Source organism: Protopterus annectens, chromosome 8.part0 (genome assembly GCF_019279795.1).
Source record: "Protopterus annectens isolate FY-2018-M chromosome 8.part0, PAN1.0, whole genome shotgun sequence".
Taxonomy (NCBI): domain Eukaryota; kingdom Metazoa; phylum Chordata; order Ceratodontiformes; family Protopteridae; genus Protopterus; species Protopterus annectens.
The window spans coordinates 1,796,792,345-1,796,813,682 of record NC_056741.1 but is presented as its reverse complement, the minus strand read 5'-3'; the positions used below and the strand labels follow the sequence as shown (position 1 = coordinate 1,796,813,682).

The 21,338-nt window shown below is 42.2% G+C and overlaps 1 protein-coding gene across 1 annotated transcript in view; it reads right to left on the bottom strand.

Moving 5' to 3' along the window:
* Positions 1 to 21,338, bottom strand: part of CNOT1 (CCR4-NOT transcription complex subunit 1) — a 4,219,019-nt gene that overhangs the window by 603,185 nt on the left and 3,594,496 nt on the right. The gene's annotated exons all lie outside the window — the stretch shown is intronic.

Here is a 21,338-nt window from a genome sequence, read left to right as displayed (position 1 = left end):
CACGCAGAGAAGAAAGGTTTTTTTTTTTTTTTTTTTTTGGTTAGCAACAATGGTAAGAAAAGAAATACCCAACCGGTAAAAAAGGGGAGAAAAGGGGGGGGGGGTACCAGCAATGGTATTGAAAGTTACCTTAGCGGTAAAAGAAGGCCTGTACCAGCAATGGCACAAAGAATACCACAAAAATTGGTAAAGAAAAAAGAAGACAGCACTTCAACAGGTAAGCAAACTCTAAACAACTACTAAAGAATTACAAACTTCACAGGTAAATGAGAAAAAATTTTAGAGAAGTATACATTTTTAAATGACTACGCTTGAGAGCTGGCCTGACACGTCCTGATACAATACGTGGCAAACGAGATCTGAGGTGAGAGAGAGAGGGACACTATGGGTAAGCTTAGCTCGAGAGTTTTTTTGGCTGGCGCAAGCTAGTTAAGTACAGTTTTGTACCTACCATAAATGTAGATGTCCGATAGATATGCAACTGCAGTCCTGACATATGGGTTGTCCTGCCTCAGGCAGCCCTTCGGTCGGCCAGATTCCAAAGTCTGGGTCTGGAGTCGGCCGATGTCGCCTCCTCCCCGACGTCAGAGCGGCTGGAGTATAAAGGCATCAGCCGACGTCATCTTCTTCAGTGTTTCCTGCCCCAGATGCCAGGTGCCCTCCAAGGAAGGCTAAATTTTGTGAATGGATAAACAGATAAAACCAGACATGCACAACAGTAATAAACAGATACACCATAATATATAACCCCAGCTGATAGGTAAGGGGAGAAAGGACCCAAAATTGGAAAAACAGAGGGGTAGGAGGGAGGGAAAACCTGACTGCAGTTGCATATCTATCGGACATCTACATTTATGGTAGGTACAAAACCGTACTATGTCCTTCAAAAATGCAACTGCAGTCCTGACATATGGGTTGAATACCATAGCCAAGCTGGGGGTGGTAGGACTAAGCAAGAGATGGTGTAGCTAGAAGGCCCTGCAGGACTGCCGAAGCAAAGCCTGCTCGGGATCTGGAGTATAATGGCAGGTTGTAGTGTTTGGTAAACGTATGCACGGAGCTCCATGTAGCAGCCTCTAAAATATCTTTTGTAGCCACTCCTCTTAGAAAAGCTGTGGATGTGGCCATAGCTCTGGTGGAGTGTGGTCTAATATTAGCTGGCACACTTTTTCCACGAAAAGAATAACAGAATCTGATGCAGTGTCCAATCCATTTTGAGATAGTTTGTTTGGTGACTGCTTTTCCTTGCACTCCAGCAGCATAGGCTACAAACAGTTGGTCAGACTTCCTGGTGGACTTTGTTCTGTCCAAGTAGTAGCGTAGTTGTCTGTGAATGTCTAAAGTATGCAGCAGCTTTTCCCCTTTATTTTGAGGGTTAGGAAAGAAAGTAGGCAGGTGAATTGCTTGGTTTAGAGACACTCTGGATATCACCTTAGGCATGAATGAAGGATTGGTCCGAAGGGAAACTCTGTCCTGATGAAAGATGAGAAAAGGAGGAACTGCCATGAGGGCCTGTATCTCCGAGACTCTTCTTGCTGAGGTGACTGCCAACAGGAAAACCGTTTTCCAAGAGAGAAATTGCATTTCAGAAGATGCTGCTGGTTCAAAAGGAGGAAGAGTTAATTTTTTCCAAGACGTAATTGAGGTCCCATGCAGGAATTGGTAGCTTCCTTGGAGGTTTGATATTCTTTATGCCTCTTAGAAGCTGTCTTAGCAAGGGATGCAAAAACACAAGTGGATCACAGTTGTAATGTGCTGAGATAGCTGAAGCGTGGATTTTGATGGAAGAGTATGAGAGGCCACTGTGAAACATTTCTGCCAAGTATTCTAATATCTGAGGTATGTTCATCAGTGATGCATCCTGGCCCTTGTTGACATTCCAGATGATGAATCTCTTCCATTTGGCCGAATAGGTTTTTCTGGTGGAAGGTCTGCGTGCCTCCAGCAAAATTTCCTGAACTTTTTCGGAGAGGGAGTCATGGGTCTGAGTCATGGAACTCTCCAAGCTGTCAGCTTTAAGGTTTGCAGGTTCTGATGAACAGTCTTGTAACTGTGTTGAGTCAGGAGCAGAGGCCATTGAGGCAAGGGCCACGGTTTGGTGCGAGTTATGCTCAGTAGTAGTGGATACCAGTGTTGCCTTGGCCAGTCTGGAGCTATCAAGATTCCTCTTGGTTGTTCTGCCTTGATCTTCAGTAACACCTTGTTGAGCAAAGGTAGAGGAGGGAATGCATAAATTGTTAGAGCATTCCAGCTGAAGGAAAGAGCATCCGTTCTCCAAGCTAGAGGATGGTGTATCCTTGTGTAGAACCTTTCCAGGTGATGATTGAGATGAGATGCAAAGAGGTCTATGTCTGGTCTTCCCCATGCAGATGCTATTTGTGAGAAAATGCGTGGGTGTAGCATCCATTCGTGTGGATCCAAGAAATTTCTGCTCAACCTGTCTGCCAGAACATTGTCCTTGCCCGGAACAAACTGGGATTGCAAGTAGATGTTCAGTTTCAGGGACTTTTCCCAAAGAATCATTGTTAGCCTGCAGAGGGGGTAGGAATGAGTGACCCTTGTTTGTTTATGTACCACATGACAGTGGTGTTGTCTGTCCTTATTAGCAGATGACCTTGCTGAAGAGATTTTCCAAAGGCTTCTATTGCATGTATCACTGCCAACATCTCTTTTTGATTCATGTGCTGATGCATCTCCATGGGAGTCCATTGCCCTTGAATGCATCTGCCGTCCATGTGCCCCATCCATGGTCTGAGGCGTCTGTTGTAATAGTTTGACTTGTTGGAGGTTTGTTGAAAAGCATGCCTTCGTTTAAGTGACTTGCTTGAGCCCACCACAAAAATTCCCTTTGCAGGCATGGTATGAGTGGTATTATGTCTTCTAGGTTGTGGCTGTGTTGCGACCACAAGCTTTTTAGGTACCATTGCAGCTTTCTCATGTGTAGTCTTGCCAGAGGGATTAGAAGAATGCAAGATGCCATGAACCCCAGGGCCTGCAGGGTCTTCCTTGCGGTCAAGGTGGGTTAATTTTGCTAGGCCTTTGAAGTAAGCTGTTAAATGCTCTTGTTTCTCCTCTGTGAGGAAAGCCATTTGTAGCTGTGTGTCCAGTTTTGCTCCTAGAAAAATAATCTCTTGGGATGGCAGTAATCTTGATTTTTGAATGTTGACTGTGTATCCCAAAGCCTGCAGCAATTGAATGACGTAATCCAAGTGTTTTATCAAGGTCTGTTTGCTGTCTGCTTGTATTAGGCAGTCGTCCAGGCAAGGGTATATTTGAATCCCCCGGAGTCTGCAATGTGCCACTACTGATGCCAGGCATTTCGTGAATACTCTGGACGCAGTAGATAAGCCAAACGGCAATGCTGAGAATTGATAGTGCTCTGTTCCTGCAAGAAATCTGAGGTATCTTCTGCAACTGTGTCTGATAGGGACATGCAGGTATGCCTCCTTGAGGTCCAGAGTAACCAGCCAAGACCCCTTGACCAGCATGGGAAGAAGTTGCTGTAACGTCAGCATCTTGAATTTTGGCACCATGAGAAAAGTATTTAGAACGGACAAGTCCAATATAGGCCTCCATTGTTTTTCTTTTCTTGGAACAAGGAACAGTCTTGAATAAAATCCCTGGCCTTGTTCCTGAGGAGGAACCTTCTCTATTGCTTTTATTTGTAACAGCTTTGAGACTTCTATGAGTGCCTCTGCCCTTTGATTTTGTGGCAGGTTTGGCATGCCTTGTCCTGTTGGTAAGGTATGGAAGTGGAATCTGTAACCTCTGTCTATTATGTCCAGAATCCAATTGTCCTTTGTTATAATGTGCCAGTTTTTTGAGAATAGAGATAATTTTCCGCCTAGAGGTGCTTCTCTTTGAGCCTTGGTAGGCGGAGTGAAAGGTAAGTCATTGTGATTGTCCCTGTGGTGCAGGTGAACTACCTGTGCCACTTCTCTGATTTTGTGGTTGCCATTGGCGTCCCCTGTAGGAGCCTCTGTATTGCCCTCTACCTCGTGCACGCCTGTTCTTTCCCCTTTGAAACTTGTCAGAGTCTGGAAAGGACCAATTCTTTGAAGGCCAATTCCTGCTGAACCTGGAGGAAATCCTTTACTGTCTGTACTGATTTTGCCTTCTCCTCAATAGATTTCAACACATCCTGAGCATTAGCACCAAAAAGCTTCTGTTTATCCAGAGGTGCGTCCAGGAGCTTTACTTTAACATGATCTGGCAGTGGCTATTCTTTCAACCAAGCATGTCTACGGATAACAGCCCCTGTCATAGCTGCCCTACATGAAGCCTCCAATGCATCATAACCACACTGTAGAAAATGATTACTAACCTGCTGAGTATTATGAACCAAATCCTGCAATGCCTTTCTATCTATAGGCTCAGGAGAGGCTATCTTTTTCTGCAAATCATCCAGTAAATAATCCTGGTACTGAAACATATGAAAAAGGCAGTTAAGTGACCTCCTGGCAAGGGTGGAAGAGGTATAAACTTTTTTACCCCATCTCTCCAGGGACCAACTATCCACAAAATAGAAACAAACGGACCAGGAAATCCACCTAGGTATCAGACAGCCAAACTCACAATAAGGTGCAGCAAAGCAAGGTAGTAACTGGAAACGCCACAAGCAAAAAAATGCAGGAAAACCTTTTATTAACGCCAACATTTCTCCACGTTTTCATTGACCAAGCAACTTCATCAGATAACATCAGAAATCTTTCACTTGTTTATATACACTTACAAATTGTTAAATTAGTTAATTGATAATTTAAAAATTCTCTTAAAAAGATATCACATTTGATAAGCCCCAGAATACAATATGATACACCTAACATATCAATATCCAAATAACTCATGTACAAATAGTTTAAACAATTATTTTACAAACAATATGTTTAAAGTGTATTCAAATTTCATGAATATATAGTTGGTTACATACTCAAATCAAAGGGATAATCTTATTAAAAATATACAGTTTTTTACCCAAATAAAATAAATTATTGATATTTAAAATAATACATATCCACGGACAGATTTAAATAAATATCATAGTGCTTTACCATTACAATTGATCTGCCCTAAGTTTTAAATAAGGCATAATAGAAATGGAATTGTTCAAACCCGGAGGTTTGTTAGATTCCAACAAGATCTGCCAATACGTTTCCTTGTGTGACAATTTTGCTTCCCAATGTCCACCCCTTGAGCATTTAGGAACTGCTTCTAAAACAAAGAACTTAAAGTCAGCAGATTCACATACAATAGTGTGCCTATAAAGTGCATTGGGACTACATTGTTTCTGAATATCGTAATAATGCTCATAGATGCGTCTCCTTAGCTGCCTTTCGGTCTTGCCAATGTAAAAAGATTGGCAGCATCGGTAGACAGCCAAATAGACCAAACCAGTAGAAATAATTGTAAAAGTGGTTGGACCAAATTTTCCTGCTTCTACTTTCCAAAAATACATATTCCTGGTTAATAACATGTTTACACTGGGAACAATGTCCACAGCGAAACGTACCCTTCCTGCGATGTTCAGGAGGCCCCCGACCGTTATGTTCCAAAATCCTCTTGATGTTAAAGCACCTTTTATAGGCAAATTTACAGGTTAGTTCTTTAAAGTTACTCAGGTCAGTAAAGTCCTGAAATAACTTCAATTCATTTTCAACAATGTTTCTAATTTGTCCCACATCCACACTGTGTTCAGTAACGAACACTTGATTAGTAGCTGATAAATGAAAGCTATTGGTAGAAACACCAGTAGGTTCAGCACATGTCTTCCCTAAAATGGGACAAAATCTACTGTTCCTACCTAGCTGAACTTCTTCACGAACAGAATTAATCAAGGTGATAGGATATCCCCTTTCTAAAAAAAGTGAACTTAACTTGTCTCCCTCCGCTTGAAAAAGAGTATCATCCGAGGTCATACGAGAAGCCCTAACAAATTGCCCCTTGAGTATAGATCTTTTTTGAAATTTGGGGTGAGAACTGTCATAATGTAAATAACTGTTTGAAAAAGAGGGCTTCCTGTATATACATGAACAAAAACCACCTTCTTGCTTAAAAAGAGTAATATCTAAATAGTTAACATAGTCAGCTGTTATACTGTATGTAAACTTCAAGAAATTTGTGGTTGTATGTAAATAAGCGACAAACTCATCAATACAATGTTTAGGTCCTGTCCAAAAGATACAGATGTCATCCAAGAACCTAGTATAGTGAATCCAATATTTGGAAAATTCACTACAAAATACAAACTTTTGCTCCCATATTGATAAAATAAGATCAGCATAGGTGGGAGCACAATTGGCCCCCATGGAGACACCTGATGTCTGCTGGAAATATTCACCACAAAAATAGATGTAGTTGTTTCCCAAAACCAATTCCAATAATTCAAGGACAAGATGTACATCGTTGTTTGTAACCCCCTTACAAGCCCAAAGAGCCTCCTCCATCCATGACAAACCAATTGAATGTGGGATCACTGAAAACAGATCTACCACGTCGATGGTAACAAACTGTAAATTTGGCCTACATAAATCATGGGTAATACCTCGTAAAAATTGCCACGAGTCCTTGAGTAAATGTTCTTGTTTACCCCACAACTGTTTCAACTTCCATTCAAGGAATTTAGAAAGATTGTGGGTTTTAGACCCCTGAGCTGCCACAATTGGTCTAAGAGGGGGGTCCTGCACATTCTTATGGATCTTGGGAACACCAAAAATTGTGGGTACTTTAGGATGAGGATTGTCCAAGAAGGAAAAAAGATCAATTTCAATAACTTCTTGGTCAAGGAGGTCCTTGATGGCCAAATCAATTTTGTTATATTAAATATGGACCTCATTTAAGGACGCAACAGTATATTTCGAGGTGTCATGTAACAAATTGTTCATTTTAGCCTCATCTAATGTTTGATCCATAACCACTGTACCGCCACCCTTATCGGGTTCCATAATTCTAATAGAATATTTGTTCCTCAGTTCCTCCAAAAGGGTGGCCTCAGCTTGGTTTAAATTAGAGGCATATTGAACATTACCAACTTTACGGCGTATCTGTTGTTCAATCCTGTTTTCCAGGTTACTCAACTGCGGATGTAAGGAGGGTATCGGATACCGGATGATATTGGCTGTCGGATACCTAGGTGGATTTCCTGGTCCGTTTGTTTCTATTTTGTGGATAGTTGGTTTTCAGCGTCTTTTTGTTTTTGCCTTGATCTCTCCAGGGACCTTGCTTCCCTGTCAGCTGGCAGTGGATTCTTGGCTGAGGAGGTAGCCACTCCTTTGGGGCCCTGTGAAATAGTTTCTAGATCCACAGAGTGGGCCTTAAAGAGATGCTTGTGAGTGTCAGGGACCCTGTAATATCATTCTGGCTTGACAGGAGCAGGAGGGAGAGAATCAGGGGAGGCACTGGAGTTGGAGAAAACATCATCCAGGACATCCAAAACTGGAGGGATAGCTAAAGGTCTGTGCTGGGGTAACTTGAGGAAGGTACGTAGCCTTTTCCTAGAATCAGAAAATTCCTGACCCTGCCACTTAAAATGTTCCCTCATGGAGTGGAGGACTTCACCGAAAGAAAAATCCTCTGGAGGAGAGGCAGAGGGAATAGATTCCTCAGCATCAGAGTCCTCATAGGCCTGGAAGGATTCTTCTTGGGTATCTGAATGCTCTCAATCCCCAGAGGCTTCATCTGAAGAGAGGTTGTCTGCCTGCTCAGTTTTAGGCCTTTTTTCTGCAGGCGGCTGAGAACCTCTGTCTGGGTGAGGCTGAGACCCCCTGATAAGAGAGATTAGATCTGCAGCCAGAGACATGATTTGTCTGTCAGAAGGGGCCTGAGAAGTAGGTTTAGGATAGGCCTTGGCCTGGCTGGCGGCCTTAGCACGTGCAAAGGCCTTGACTGACATGGATACAGGAGGCCTAGCTGCCCCACGTGCAGGGGTAACTTTGTCCACGGGAATGGTGTCGGGTAGATCCAGAACTTCGGTTTCCAGAGGAAAATCAACAACCGGCACCGGTGTACTTTCCAAGACCGAAGGATGAGTTAACGCGGTGTCGTCGGCCTGGAGCGGTTGAATTACCGAAGGGACCGAAGCACTCGTGGAGGGCTTAGGCATTATATCGGTGGAAGACGCGGGCCGAGGATGTCGGTCCCGGTCCTTTCGTTTTTTGGTAGTTTGTGCTGTCAGTTGTTCCGATGGCATGTTGTAAGCGTAGGAGTCGCCAAAAAAGTCTTCGGCAAACTCTGCCCGGCGCCTGAGAGTGCACTTATTAAAGCAAGCACAGGCAGCACAGGCCGAGATGTCGTGGTCTGGGCCCAGACAAGGGAGGCAGTAAGAATGGAAGTCCTTATGAGGTATTTGTTTACCACAAGACAAACAATTATTAACTTTCTCAAATTGTTCTGACATCGGCTGAGGTAAGAAAAAATGTTCCCCAACGGGGTACTTAGCTTTTAGATGACTTCGGTAACTGAAAACACAGGAGCTGACCGACTGGCACTTGCGAACTGCTTCTGCTTCGGGCACCATGCGGCAAGAAAGACTGAAGAAGATGGCGTCGGCTGATGCCTTTATACTCCAGCCGCTCTGACGTCGGGGAGGAGGCGACATCGGCCGACGCCGGACCCAGACTTTGGAATCTGGCCGACCGAAGGGCTGCCTGAGGCAGGACAACCCATATGTCAGGACTGCAGTTGCATTCTTGAAGGACATCGGCAGAGTCTGTTCCGATGACAGAACAGATACCCAACAGTAATGAATGAATAAAGATTAACAACATCAGATCTTTTGCTAGAGGATGTGCTGGTAAGAAGCTTAATTTGGCAAAGTGTGTGAAGCTTGTTGCCTATGGTGGTGAAGAGAATCAGTCTTGGGACTCAGTAGTATTTTCACGTTGCTCTTCCGGGAGAAGCTACAACTTAATTTATGTGGCCAAGAGGCACGTACAGTCATTATTAGGGCTCAGACAGTTTTGAAAATGGAACTATTTTCATTTAACAAGGAAGTCCATCATGTTGGCTTAAAAGACCCTGTTTTAATTTCTCTACCTATGCTGATCTTTTTGAAAACAAATTAGGCAAGTTTCCAGTCATGTACTCCATTAAGTAAAGACTCAGATGTTAGCCCAGTTGTCAAACCAGCCCAGAAAGTTCAAGTAGCTATGCAGAACAGAGTCAAAGCAGGGTTAAATTAAATGGTGCAACAAGGTGTAATTTGTCCAGTTGAGGTTTCTACTGAATGGGTACTTTCCATGATGGTAGCTCATAAGAAAAGCTCAGATGATATCAGAATATGTATTGATCCACGAGATTTTAACAAAGCACTGAAAATACCTCATCATCCAATGCATACAGTCGAAGTTGCAGCAGTGATGCCAAATGCCACTGTTTTTGCCTTAGATGCAGAGAATTAATTTTGGCAAATTCTGCTCGACAAGAAATACTTGTTGCTTACTATGTTCAGTACGCATTTTGGCAGGTACAGATCTTTGAGAATGCCATTTGGGATAAATTCTGCTAGTGAAGTTTTTCAGCATTCAATGGATCAAATTTTTTTCTGGGTATCCTCTGTATTATACTAGATGATAATCTAGTTGGAGATAATGGTGAAGCCGAGCATGACAACAACCCCAAGAAAGTTCTGGAAACAACACATCAAGTGAATCTTAAGCTGAATCCTCAGAAGAGCAAGTTCAGGTTATGAGAAGTTACTCATGTTGGTCATTTTTTACCAGTTCAGGCTTATGAACAGACCCTTCCTAACAAACCGCTACCCTTGAGATGGCAGTTCCAGGCAATGTTCAAGCCCTTCGTTTTCTTGGCAAGGTTAACTATCTAGGCAAGTTCATCCCAGACTTAAGCCAACTCGCAGCACTGCTTAGAGAGATGAAATGAAAAGTGGTACCTTGGTCCTGGCTAGAACAGCACCAAAGAGCATTTGATGTCCTGAAACAGAGAATTGCCAGTCCACCTACTCAGATACTATGATGTTCACAAACCAGTTACTCTTTGTGATACTTCAAATTTTGGCCTTAGTGCAGTCATTCTTCAATAGGGTCAGCCAGTAGCCTATGCATTCAGAACTCTAACCCAAACTGAAATGCAATAGGCGTAGATAGCGAAGGAGCTGGACAATTGTGTTTGCATGTCGAAGTTCCATGATTATATTTAGGGTAGACCTATCCAGATTTTCCAAATTTAAACAGACCACTACCCTCTAGTCTCCAGCCAGATTGCAACATATGATGAGATTGCAGAAGTATAATTTCAATCTTGTCTACACAAAAGGCAAACTTCTTTATCTTGCTGATACTTTATCCAGATCACCCAGAAATACCACGGAACAGCATGACAATGAGAAACTTGATTTCGCAGTCATGGAACTGAGAAATTTTTCTTCCACACATCTTGATGAGCTTAGTAGTCATACAGCCTCGGATCCTGTTCTACAGAAGCTCAACCACTTTATCAACTGTGGACGGCCATCGAAGCAACCTAGTTTACCTCAAGAAGTGCAACCTTATTTTCCTTACAGAGATTAGATTTTGTCTGAAAACGGTATCATTTTGAAAGGTCCAAATGTCATTGTTCCAAAGTCCTTGCAATCAGTGTATATTACTATTTTGCATTGTGGCCACCCAGGACCAAATTCTACCAGGACTAGTATTTTGGCCTTCTATGTCACAAGACATTGAGACAGTACTTTCATCTTGTTCTGTATGCAATAGCACAAAGCCACATCAACAGAAGGAACCACTTCAGCTAAACCCCATTTCTGAACTACCTTGGTCGACAGTGGCCAATGACATTTCGAATGGAAAACATTACTTGGTGGTGTTAGACGCATTCTAATTGGTTCGAGATTGACCTCCTTCCTAATCTAGCATCCAGTACTGTCATTGCTAAGATGAAGCGTCATTTTGCAGTCCATGGTAGTCTGTAAAGTTATTTCTGACAATGGCACAGTTCATTAGTCAGCAATTCAAATGATTCGCCAAAGAGAGTGACTTTATCCATGTTACGAGTAGTCCTGAGTACCAAAAGTCAAATGGTTTGGCAGAACATGCAGTTCAAAGTGTGAAACAATTACTAGAGAAACTGAAACGAGACAATGTTTTCCTGAATCTCTTGAATCTCAGAAATATTCCTCATGACAAACATCTTGGTTCACCTGCCCAGAGACTTCTGTCGAGACAAACCAAAACCACATTACCAGTCAGCAGTAGTTTATTGGTTCCAAGTGCTAATAACAGATCAGTGAAAGCCAATCTGTTAAAGATGCGCCTAACCCAGAAGTTTTATTACGATACGTCTAGCAAACTACTCAATCCATTACATGAAGGAGAGACACTGAGAATGCAAACATGCAAAGGTTACGATCGGATCGCAGTCACGAAAAGTGTATGTCCAGAACAGAGATTGTACATTGTGGAATCACAAGGAGTAGAGTTCAGGCGGAATCTGAAACATTTGATGGCAGTGTCTGAACCTATACCACAGCTCCTAGCCTGTGAGAAAGACCATCCCAAAGTGAGTTATCCAGCATTCCAGTTCCAGAGGAAGTTCCAGTAAATAACCCTGTTCCTGAGATGAATCCTGAAGTTCCTGATATGACTTGTTCACTGAAGACTGTCCCTGTTGCTAAATCCAGTTCTGATTACTATATTACTAGATCAGCTCGTATTTCTAGACCATGTCACAGATACACGGCAACCTGGACATGAACACTGTGCTCGTTTCTGATGTCAATACTGCATGTGTTATTCCAATGTCATTCCATATGAGGGCAATCTATTTAAGGAGGAGGATGTAGATCAATATGTATGTATGCCTTTAAGGAGCTTTCTAATGGCTTGCACAAATGTATAAATACTGAACACGTGTGAGCCTGTCAGTTTGTAGTAAGCTGTTGAAAAGCATGTATGTCAGTGTAGTCTGTCAGTTGATCAGCATTTTGTAATGCTATCTATCCTGATGTATTTCTATGTAACAAAGCATATAAATGAACTACCCCACCTGTTCATCATCTATACTAGAGAGGGACGAGAGACAGGAGGAAAGGCTGTTGAACATTATTCCACTAGCTCTTTCCTAGTAGCAGCTGCAACCACCATAGCACCCACAGAGGGTGCCCTTGCTTCAATGCAATGACCCCTGTTATTTAGGTGCAACAACATACTTGTCTGGGCGTTTAGGGATGGGCTCTGTGCGAATACTGGATCCTTCCTAGCCCGACAAGAGCGGAGGTCTACCATCTCAACCGGATGGGGGTGGCGGCTACCCAAGTCATATCTGAGCCAGTCCAGAAAGCCTCAATTATCACAGACTCCTTGTGGGAAGTGGGGTCAGAAGACCAACATCCTTTCTGTTTCAGAAGTTCAAGTCAGTTAGTGACTCTTATGGATTGTCTAGATGCCTCCTCCTGCATGTTCGCTACTGAGGGAGCTCAGGACAGATCTCGGAAGTGCCAGCAGTGCTCTGAATGACTTGACCTAACAAGCTGTGCTGACAGGTCAGGATAAAAAAATTCAACTTCCGCAGTAGACAGAGTGTAGTGTGGACTCGAGGTGTGTTAAGGATGTCTTTTCCACTGCCTTGAAATTTGAAGCCAGACAGTCTTGAAATTCTTGGGTCTAAAAATTCTGAAACCTCTGGACAGATCAGAGCAGGAGCTAAAGCCTGGGGTTGAGTCATGAAGAAGTTCATGAGTCCTCAAATAAAGATAAAAAGTAAGGGTTTGGGTGAAGTGGTGAAAACTGGGGGTGAGAGTTTTCAATGACTGATGTGCCTTTGCAAGCGATAACATTTGGATCAAATTACATAGTTATGATGCTACAAGGAGGGTCGGATAAAAGAAATGAAAACTTTCTTCTGTGAAGGACGTATAGGTTTAGCATTCAGGAAAAAGGTTTATTTGGTGAATTCTGTATTATGGGGAAAATAGTGTGCATGTAAAATGCTTATATGACTGAACAAAAAACAAAAATGAGATAGTGCTGTATATGAGTGAAGTTGGAGGAGGACTGAGGTTACTAAATCCAGTTTATTCTGCTTCTTTACAATTGTATAGAAGTATTAAAGTGCATTAAGAAAGAGAATGAGAAATTAAAAGTGACATGTTTGAATACAAGTAGAGAAAGTTCTGGAGATAAGAAAAAAGAATACGTAAATGAAGAAATTAAAAATTGTCAAAAATGAAGAAACTAAATATCAGGAAAAAATACTGACAATGAAAATAAAAACTGATGATACAGAAAAAGATCAAAGTATGTGGTAGAGAAATATGATGAAAACACTGTGTATTCACCATAACGTTCTGTTTTATCCATTTTCATTCTTTCTCAACAACTGGATTCAGATCTGACTCTTGGATCAGACTCTGGGTTTTTTTTTTTTTTTTTTTAACAGCTCATGGCCACTAGAACTATCAAGCTCCTCCCTTACCCGTAATGCTCTATCCCCTAACGCACCTCAGATCGTTTTTGCTGGCTTATAGATTTAGATTAAAAATTAGCAGATTGATAAGAGGAACCAGTATCTGGATCTCAACCAAAGGAACATTGGTCCTTGATAATCTAGTTCTTCCAGAAGTCAGTGGCTAAAATGGTAGGAGATTGGTGGGATGGAAGTAGAGGAAGAATGAAAATGGACAACACAAATGGAACGTTATGGTGAGTAGATTACTATCCGATAATGTCAATTTTCATTCATTCCTCAACAACTGTGACAGAGTCCCCAGCCACCTGAATTCCCATGAAGACCCTAAGGAAGGATATTCCTGTGTACTGTTGAGCCAAAGGCTGCTCTACTCCTAGAGACCAGATCCAATTTACAGTAAGTAAGAAAGGTATGAGGATTACCTCAAGTTGCAGCTGCAGAGATATCATCCAATGAAGACCTGGATAAAAATACTGCTGATGTTGCCATGGACCTGGTTGAATGGTCTCTCAAAGGTTTTGGCAAATACACGCCAAATTTGTTACAGACGAAAGGAAATGCAGCCAGCCAGCCACTCGGCTAAAAGGGCCAGGGCAATGAAATTGTTGCACATACTGTGGGAAGATGCAAAGCGGTCGCAGTAAAGGTGGCCCCATTGGCAGAATATCTTTTCCGCAACTCTCGTGTTGAGAGACCACTCAAGAGTTAACAAAACTGACCTGCTCAACTTGTCTGCTATCACACTGGATTTCTCCAGAATGTGTGTTGCTATCAGAAATTGATTGGATATCATCACTAACTGTCACACACTCAGCTTCTTGAAACAAGGGGTAAGAGCTGGCCCCTCCTTCCATATTGTCCATCTGAATCACAACAGTTCCAAGTTCCAAGTTCCAAGAAGGGAGAGTCTCTTAAAAGGCTTGCAATGCTAGAACTGCTCTCATTTCCAGGACAGTAACATGTATGTTGGCCTCTTCAGGGGACCATGAGGCTTCGACTGCCTTTCCCAAGAAGTGCCCCTTCCCAAATTTGAGAAGCGTCCATGATCACCATGGCTTTGGGCTGGAGGAGAAAAAAGGGACGGCCTTGTAACATCTGATCTGAATGCACCCATCACAAGTACTTTTTGCTTGCTTGAGTTATTCTGATCTGGGTAGACATAGGTTGGTGTAGAACAGACCACTGAGTGCTAGGGTCCATTGAAGAATTCTCATATATCTTGCTAACGGTACCAGAACTACTGCAGCTGACAGTGATCCCAAGGCTTGCAGAATCAATCTAGAGAAGAGACCTGAATTATCTTTTTGACTTGAACTTGAATAGTATGAACTCTTGGTAAAGGAAGGGAGGCTTTTACTGATACTGTATTGAACAAGGACCCTATGAACTCTACTGCGACTTGGTTCTAGCAGAGATTTGTTGTGACTGATGTTAATCCCTAGATGACAGCAAACTTGGGAGTACATAGCCTCGAGCTTTTATCAGAAGATGCCTGTTTGTAGCAGTTATGAGCCAGTCATCCACATACAGAAACACCCAGAATCCCTGCAATCTCAAGTGAGCTGCTACTACTGCTATGCATTTGGTGAACACCCTGGGGGCTGTGGTGAGGCCAAGGGGCAGTGCTCTGAACTGGTAATGATTGCCTCCCAGACAGAAGTGTAGCTCGACTGTTCATTTTTATAAGACAATACACATCCTGAAGATCTATTGAGCACATCGTCATCTTTGTGCAGGAAAGGCAAAATGGACAACCGATTTGTTCAGATTGCCGAGATCCAAAACTGGTCTCCAGTCTCTCTTCTTTGGCACTAAAAAATAATATTGAGCAAGTTCTAGACTTTTTCTTGTCTGAGGGACCTCTTGGATGACTATTCTAGCAGCTTTTTTTTTTTTTTTTTTTTTTTTTTTTTACTTCTAGAGCTGCTGCTTTCCTCTGACGGGGTTGAACATTGGGAATTTTGTTAATGTCAAGAGAGGTAGGTAGGGAAAAAGAAATTATATAACCTCTGGAAATAATCCTCTGCACCCACATATCTTTACAATGTCGAGCTAGGCTCTTTGGTGCAGGGATAGATGACCCTGACTGCCTCCACAGGTGGACAATCAGGCCTCCTTTCAGCAGGGCTGATAAGGTCTAACAGAAAATCTCTGGATTTCTGGTTCTGAGGGCCTCCTCTGCTTTGAAGACAGTGCTTCTGTTTGAGCTCCCCCCTGCCCCTGGGGGAATCATCTCCATGTGGATCTTGGAAAGTATCCTGGGGCTTTCTGTACCACATCTTTTTACCATCTCATTGATTCCTGAAGAAGGTTCTTTGAAGGGAAAAAAATGTATGCCCACTGCATAGAGAGTCTTGCTCACACCTGGTGTGCGTCCTTCACCTTTGGGCCAAGATGCCATCAAAAGGAGCACCAATGACTGAGGACTTGAAGGGCTCCACAAACATCATGCAAGCACATACAGGCATGCCTCCTAATGGAAATGTCTGAGCACACCTCCCTCGAGGAAGCTTCAGCTGCATGTGAAATGAGCCTCATGAATGAATTCATGATTGACTGTAGGGCAGCCAACTGTGGGGCAATAGAGCTCTGTGCCTCATAAGTACTGGTCCCAGAGAGGGATTTGGAGAGTTCCTTAATCAAATCCCTCATAAATCTGATGAAATGCGACAGCTAATTCAGCAACCTGAGAGCAAATGTTGCTGAAGCATATACGTGCTTCCCAAATCTTCCCAATGCCCTGGACTCTGTTCGGGGGCTGGACAGATGAAATCTGTTCTGCAAGTTTTCTTCATAGCCACCGCCATGAACATGGCATCTAACAGTACTTCCTTGCTCCAAAACTCTCTTCCTTTCGGTGGTGCCAGTATCCTGTCTGGTCTCTTGGAAACTGGCTCAAAAGCATCAGGTTTCTTCCACTCCTGCCTACAGATCAAATCAATGAGCTTGTCAGTGGGCGGAGTCACCCAGAAGGTAGATGGGCAAAACCCAAATGATTCCAGGAATACAGATTCCTCTTGGGAAGGGTTATAAGTAGACCAACCACCACTTTCTTTGAGTATCTCTACAATGTCTCCAAAAGAGATGTCATCAGGCGGTGATCTCCAGGACCTTTAACTCTCATCAAAATCAGTATTTTCAGTGACAGACTCCTGAGAAGAGTAAGTGCCTCCTCTTGCACTTTCTCTTATGAGGGAATTCTTTGGTGGGATATTCTAGAAACGTACTGGAAGAAATAAAAATACCCTGCTGGGTAGCCTGGTGACTTTAGGCATGCTGTCTCTTTCGAGTAGCATAAAGAGGCTCAAGGTACAGAGATGTACTGGATCCAGGAGGGAGATCAGAGGGAGTTGGGAGCGTCCTTCCTCCAGAAGCAGATAGCACTCTTCTCTACCACCTCAAAGGCAGAGCTCTCCAGGGAGGAGAAGGCTGACTGAGCTGAGAAGACACGCTTTTGGACCACAGCCTCTCTCTGACACAAAGGCAGTCCACCAGAGTCAGAAGTCAGAGCCAAGCTGTCCAACGCACAGGCTCCAAGGGGCAGAGATAGTGCAGCAACGTCAGAGTTGACTAACACCTTGGACCAAACAATGGTGCTTTGGTTTCAAGACTTGTCCAGCTCCAACATGCTCGGATCCAGTGTACTCAAATAATGTATTGGAGATGAAGATACCATAATAATCAGAACTGCCACAGACGGTCCTAGAAAATATGGATATACAGATAAGAGAGTAAACTGTAGAGAAGCAATTAAATAGGTCACTTAACTAACCTTCAATGCTCGAGAGCTCACAGCAACCATGTCCGTACAGGAAAGTGGCAAACAAGAGCAGAGTATGTTACGGGAGAGAGCATTACGGGTAAGGGAGGAGCTCAAGAAATCTACAGGCCATGCGTTTTGTGTGTGTGGTGTGTGTGTGTGTGTGTGTGTGTGTGTGTGTGTGTGTGTGTGTGTGTGTGTGTATATATATATATATATATATATATATATATATATATATATATATATATATATATATATATATATATATATATATATATATAAAAACGTTGAGGAATAAATGAAAACTGACATCAGGTGCATTATGTAAATCCATGGGAAAACTTGCCAGAAGTGATTAAAGCCATTAAAGTTGGGAGAAAGTGGTGTGCCAAGCTATTGGAGTGTCAGGATTGCCTATGCAGACTGCGAATAAGTTACCAGTAAAAGGAATATGCCACATTACAAGAAAGTAGAAAGTGTATATTATGAGGAGGAACAAACGGACCACTTATTTTTTTAATGTAAAAAGGTAATGAAATTCTGTAAAGTTGAGTGAAGAAACTTTTTGGAGAATATTAATCATATTCATATCTATTATGGTCATTATGTGCAGATATTATAAGAACAAAGAATATAGGAGAAGGATAAGAATTTTTACACAATACAGACTTGAATGAAAGACTTAATGAACTGGGAACTTCAGTGGACAAAGTGGCTTAGGCAACAGCGTTCAGCTGTTTATTCTCTAAATATTTAGAGAAGAAATTACAAAATCCAGCCAAGCAAAAAAAAGTCTTCCACTATGTATAAGGCCCATGGGATATATGCAAATGACACCCAAAGGACTTCTGAATGCCCATGACATTTTTTTTAAACATATTTACTCATGAGCTCAGAGCCAATGAACCAATCCCTAACATTAAAGAAAAGGAAGATGATGGAAAATACTTGGCAATACCCATTCTATACAGCATATACTGAAAAACTGTACAAGTTGGGTGGGGGATAAATGTTTCTACTGCAGCAGTGACCCTTGAACATCTATGCAGATTTGCTCACACAACATGCTGTGTTCGTCACTGCACTGCTACTACTCATCCATGGGAGAGCAATGAAGCATTACTAAGGAATTTCCCACTTGGGAGGTTGTACCATGCCTTGTATAAATAGCGTGGCAAATCCTGCCCCACTCTCAGAGGGGATAGGCAGCCAAATGTTTGCAAAATATATGCAAGGATGTCCAAGTACCTGCCTCACAAGTGCCCCAAACTGAATTCTTTGCTTTGTTTTTGCCTCATACTTGCTGACCATCAAGCTGCCCGAAAGGACAGTAATACAGACACCTATGAAGGCATTCTGTAATTTTACCAGCATTTCTACAATGACAATTTATAGCCTAACTGCATCCTAGGTGGTGATGGGAGTTGTTGCTTCACTCAACAACCATATATTCACCTCTGCCCATGCATGCATGCTCCTCCATACCTGCAAAGAAGGGATGTCACCAGGTTTGCTGGCCATGATCATAGCTTCCCCTCACTGGTGCCTTGCTTTATGATGAGCTTCTGCTCTTCTGTTCAGAATCACAGCCCCACGCCGCCATGCAGGATGGGCATGCTCATCTGCCACACCTGTACTGTTAAGCATCTAAGCTGCAAGTTGAACTCTGGTCAGGTAGGGTGCAAGTCTGAGCTTTATCCTGCTTCAACAGTGCATGCTCCAAAATGGACATTTTTTTAAACAACTTTTTATTTGTACATTACAAAGTATAACAATGTATAACCATCTTAAAAATGTTATAAATCCTTAGCCCAGACAGGTGGTTTACAGTTATCTAAGAAATGACTACATAATGACTACATGCCTAAGGAACATATCACCAAATATTAACCCCATAGTTTATTGAATGGCTCTAGTACAAGGCTTCCACATTTCTTTAGTTTTTATTTTCAAGCACTTATCTGAAGTACTCAGTTCAAGTTGAGCAATTCTTCCATCTCCCGATAAATGTCAAAAAGATATGGTGAAAAAGCTGACATCCAACTGGTTTTGTATATACACATCCTTCACTACAATTAGCAGTAAATTCAATGATCTAAAAGGAGTACCACCACTCGTAAAATTGTCCATATCCCCTATAAAATTTAACTCTGTAGTAATTTTCACCCTCGCAGGCCAAATGCTATTAAATAAATCTTGCAAAGCTATTCTGAAGTTGGCCAAAACAGGACAGTCCTTGAAAAGGTGAATCCAGTCCCCAGTAATTTCCTCACTGCAGTGCCAACATCTTGGTGAAACATTTGAATAAATCCTAGATAGTCTATAAAAATATTTAAGGTATTGTTATCAGAAAATATATATATATATATTCTTGATCGTGAAGCATACCTTGATGGTAATCATTTCCCCCCACTTTTTCAGTCCTATCTAAAGAATTAACTGCTGGTCCCACAGAATTCTATTTTTAAGCATCTCACTAACAGGAATAATTAAAATCCTATAAAGATGCCCTACCACTCCTTTGCCCCTGTTCTCATCTTAACGAGTCTTGATTAACCAGTTCACCCAATAGGGCATATCAATGGTGTGGATGGAACCCGCGTTCAACATTTTAAGCCTGCTAATTTAGTATACAGCTCTTTTTTTCTGTTGGCTAATCCATATTTATCACAAAAGGAGCCCCAAATGACACTACCTCTGTCCAAAAGTTGTTACAACACACAGACGTTTACATTCCCTAAGCTGATTATCAACTATTTTGAGACCATATGCCCCAATGCCTACAACTTTTCACAGGGAGCAAAATAATAACCATTCAGTAGCCTGCATTCTTTTGAAACCTTCCTGGACTGCCTTAATCAAGGTCTCCAGCACAGAGTGTGACCTAAAGTGTGACTGCTTACAGTAAACCAGCAAATTGAATTTCTTTCAAGACGATGAATTTGGGAACCATAAAATATTACACTACGTGGCCTGTTCATTAGGATTAATTAAATCCCCAAATACTTTTTCACTGCCAACAAGTACCCTTTTGTGATAAATATGAATTAGCCAGTCCCCCTTGCAAACTCGGGATAGTGGGGTACTCCCAACTAACCCTCAGCTTCCCAAATGCCCATATAAAATGCTTCGGCATAGACTTAATGTTTGTCTTTTCGGCTTTTCCCGGTTAGGGATCGCCACAGCAGAACGCCAGTCCGCTAATGATTGGCGGTAGATTTTTATGGTGCTGAGTTGCCAGCCCGACACCCAACCTTCAGCGAAGGCACGCCCATTCACGCATGTCTTTTGAACGCCACTCGACCATGGGGAGGACATGCAGACTCCACACAGAAGGCACTCCAGCCAAGAATCGAACAGGAGAACCTCTTGCTGTGAGGCAACAACGCTACCGTTGCACTACCGTGGCTTTTCTTCAGCACAGACTTAATAATGTAACAAAATTCCAGGGCTGGGAATGGAAGGGCTTGAGTAGTGTAGAGTACCTGAGGAAGAACCACTCATCCAATCAAATCCAGTCCAATATATTTTGAGGGATACCCACGTACAGCAGTTTTCAACTATTCAAAAATCCCTTAATCCTGTCTAGTATTCTATGTTTCCTTAATAGTCTGCTGTAGAATAGTCCCAAGCTGAATTTCTAAATACATTACAGAGGCTAAACTATTAACAAAAGAAAACTTATCTAATAAATTTATCAGAGGGGAAGAGGTTAATTCTTATTAATTTAATTGTCCATTTTATACCCAGACAATTGGCTAAAATGGGAGAGTACCCTAAAAAGGGTTGCAAGATGTTCCTCTGGGTGAGACAGGTAAATTAACAAATCATCTGAACAGAATGGGACTTTATATTCAGCCTTATTTACTGTATACCCAGATACATTAAAGGAACTTAACTGTACAGCCAGAGGCTCTAAATATAAAGCAAACAACTGTGGAGATGAGGCTATTCCTGCCTAGTTCCTGTTTAATAGGAAAAGAAAAACATTTCTTACCCTTAACATTAACTGAGCTGTCATGCTGATAAAAAGTGAATGAAGAACTATAATCAGCAACCCCCAGCATGATAAGTCCCCATTAGTACTTCCATGGTACCCTTTCAAAAGGCTTTTCAGCATCTAGACTAGTTACCCAGGGTGTCTTACTCTTAGAAT